The sequence below is a fragment of the Elaeis guineensis genome, unplaced genomic scaffold, assembly GCF_000442705.2.
Source record: "Elaeis guineensis isolate ETL-2024a unplaced genomic scaffold, EG11 Super_Scaffold_37222, whole genome shotgun sequence".
Lineage (NCBI taxonomy): Eukaryota > Viridiplantae > Streptophyta > Magnoliopsida > Arecales > Arecaceae > Elaeis > Elaeis guineensis.
The window spans coordinates 2045491-2048745 of record NW_027332422.1 but is presented as its reverse complement, the minus strand read 5'-3'; the positions used below and the strand labels follow the sequence as shown (position 1 = coordinate 2048745).

The window sequence follows — 3255 nt, the reverse complement described above, 5'->3', positions numbered from 1 at the left end:
TAGTAATGAGGACCCTTATAAACATCTTGAAGAATTTCTTGAAATATGCTCAACTGTCAAAATTCACAACTTCTCCGATGATGCTCTTAGGTTGAAATTATTCCCTTTTTCACTTAAGGACAAAGCCAAATACTGGCTACATACTTTGGATTCCATGACTATATCAACCTGGGACCAGCTGCAAGGAGAGTTTCTCAAGAAATATTTTCCATAGGAAAAACTAATCAAATAAGGAAAGCCATAACTAGTTTTTCCCAATTAGATGAGAAATGTTTCATGAAACATGGGAGAGATTAAAAGACCTTATTAGAAAATATCCCCACCATGCTGTACCCAAATGGCAGTTAATCCAATATTTTTATGATGGGCTCTCTGAAAGACATCGACAAATGGTCGATGCATCATGCGGTGGGATATTTATGCTGAAAAGTGAGGATAGGCATGGCAACTGTTTGAAATTTTAAGTAAAAATTATTACATCATATGTCTGCCTCTATTAGAGATAAACCTATGTTAAACCCAAAAAGAGATGGAATATATGAAGTAGGAAATGCCATAGATATCCATCAAAAGGTAGATGAACTGTCCCAAAAATTAGATCGTCTTCTAAATACTGGACAATCCCCGATTCCACCTAACCCAATCCAAGAAGTTTGTGCATTGTGTACAAGTCCGAACCATTTTGTTAGTGAATGCCCAGCCGCACCTCAATTTCCTGAGTTTGTGTACGAACAGGTTCAGCAAGCTCAAGTCCAACAAGCTCGCAGATCAGGAAACGATCCATATTCGAACACTTATAACCCCGGCTGGAGAAACCATCCAAATTTTTTCTGGAGACCACAACCAGTGGTTGGTCCTGCCGCACCTCGACCTCAATATCAGGATCCAACATATAGGCATGGATCATACCATCAATTTCAAAATGCTCCTCAACCATGTACTACTGGTCACAGCTCAGCTTTTGAGGAAAAAGTTTTGAAAGTACTAGAACGATTAGAAGTCAACACTCAGATCCTTAACTCCCACACACAATCCATTGCTAAGCTAGAGACCCAAATAGGTCAACTAGCGACTGCATTCAGTAGGAGGGAAGAAGAAAAATTACCTAGCCAATCCGAGAGCAACCCAAGAGGGAATTTGTGATTGAGAGTTATAATACCCCAGAAGCTTTTTCTGAACTGTCAAATCAATCATGACTCTGAGAAGTGGGAAGGTCATTGAACACACTAGTAAAACCAATGAGACTGACCCTAAACCTCTAACCGAATCCAAATCAGCCAAGAATAAGGAGGACCTGAAAATAGAGAAGGAACCAACTGCACCGGAATCATCTTACTTGCCTAAAGCCCCATTTTCGGATGCCTTGAAAGCTCCTATTCCTGCAGATAAGAAGGGAGAAAACTTGATGAGATGTTAGAATTATTTAAGCAAGTCCAAATTAATCTTCCCCTTCTAGACGCAATCAAACAAGTCCCTGCTTATTCCAAATTTTTGAAGGATTTGTGCACCCAAAAACGTAAATCTAGATTACAAATCCCAAAAAAGTACGTCTCACTGAACAGGCTAGTTCTGTCTTCCAGCATGCCACTCCTCCAAAACTTAAGGACCCAGGAGCCCCTATCATTTCCTGTGTTATAGGAGATTATCACATTGAAAAAGCTCTTCTGGATTTAGGGGCAAGTGTGAATCTTTTACCTAGTTTGGTGTATGAACTTTTTGGATTCGAAGAACTGAAACCCACATCATTCACATTACAGTTAGCCGACAGATCAATTAAGGAACCATGTGGAATGCTTGAGGATGTCTTGGTCAAGATAGATGAGTTTTACTTTCCAGTTGATTTTTTGATTCTCGATATGGAATTAAGTGGCAACCCCAGACAAATTCCATTATCTTAGGACGATCCTTCCTAGCTACGGCGAATGCATGCATCAATTGTAGGACAGGAGTCATGGACGTATCGTTTGGGAATAAGAAACTGAGACTGAATGTGTTTGGTGCTTCCCAAGGATCATCAATGGATAGTTGCTTCGAAGTAGATACACTAGAAGACATTATAGAAGATGCAACACCCACAATTCGAGCACCTGACCCCTTAGATACTTGCTTGGCTCACTTTGGAGTGTATGACTTTAAGGGATATATGAAAGAAGTTAACATATTGTTGGATACACCACATGATAAAACCACTCCTCCATGGACAATCAAGTATGAGCCATTGCTCATCTTTTATTGTTTTATTGCATATGACGTCTGGCTGAAGATATAAAATTTAGCGCTTTTTGGGAGGCAACCCAAATTTTTTCTATTTTATTTTAACTAATCATCATTTTTTTTAAAGAATAAAGGACCACTCTGTATGGAAGAGTCTGTTAATAAACTTGACGTCTGGCTGAAGACATAAAACTTAGCACTTGTTGGGAGGCAACCCAACGATTTTATATTTTTTTTTTTACTTTACCACAGCTGCAGAAATTTAGAACAAGAGCCTATTAATCAATGAAGCTATCTTCAACTTTCGAAGCAAAATTATCCCAGGTGCACTCTCTCCTGTTATTTTCTTTGCTTTCCTACCCATTGAGGACAATGTAGATTAAGTTGGGGGGGAAGGAAATTAATCAAATCCTCGAGTATGGTCAGAAATAATTAGTTTTGTGTATTTAAATTTTATTTTGATTAAGAGTCAATTAGGCATCCTAATAAATGAATGATTAACGGTCAAGATAATTTTAGAGATACTGAGGAATAAATTATTAAGAAAACCCAATGAATGGTAGGGTTTAAACTAGACCAAATTTTAGGAGTGATTCTACAACCCTCTTCTTACTGATCTTAATAAAGAATCTGCTTCATGAGAAATTGGGTGGAAAGATCAAGGTATGCAAAAATTCTCCTTAAAAAAATAATAATAATAATAATAATAATAATAATATATATATATATATATATATTAAGAGAACTAAATTGCAAGAAGATAATAAACCTCTTTCCCATTAAGTTAGAGGATTTAAAGAGTAAAGTGGAGAATTGGTGAAAGAAAAGCTCTGAAATTTCTTTAGTTAATACTCAACCACTAATTGGGTCAAATTGATAATCCAATGAAATATCTCTTTAATGATCTAACCAAGTATCATCTACCTTTTGGGATGCCTAACCTAATTTTTGATTCAAGATCGAGTCGGTATACAATGCTGATATATCTATTTTACTCAAGGACGAGCAAAATTCAAGTTGGAGGGTGTGATGAACACATAA

At 37.1% G+C, this 3255-nt stretch overlaps 1 pseudogene; it reads right to left on the bottom strand.

Moving 5' to 3' along the window:
- Nucleotides 1-234: 234 nt before the first annotated feature.
- LOC140854503 (small nucleolar RNA R71) lies at nucleotides 235-331 on the bottom strand (annotated as a pseudogene).
- Between the last annotated feature and the right edge of the window lie 2924 nt (nucleotides 332-3255).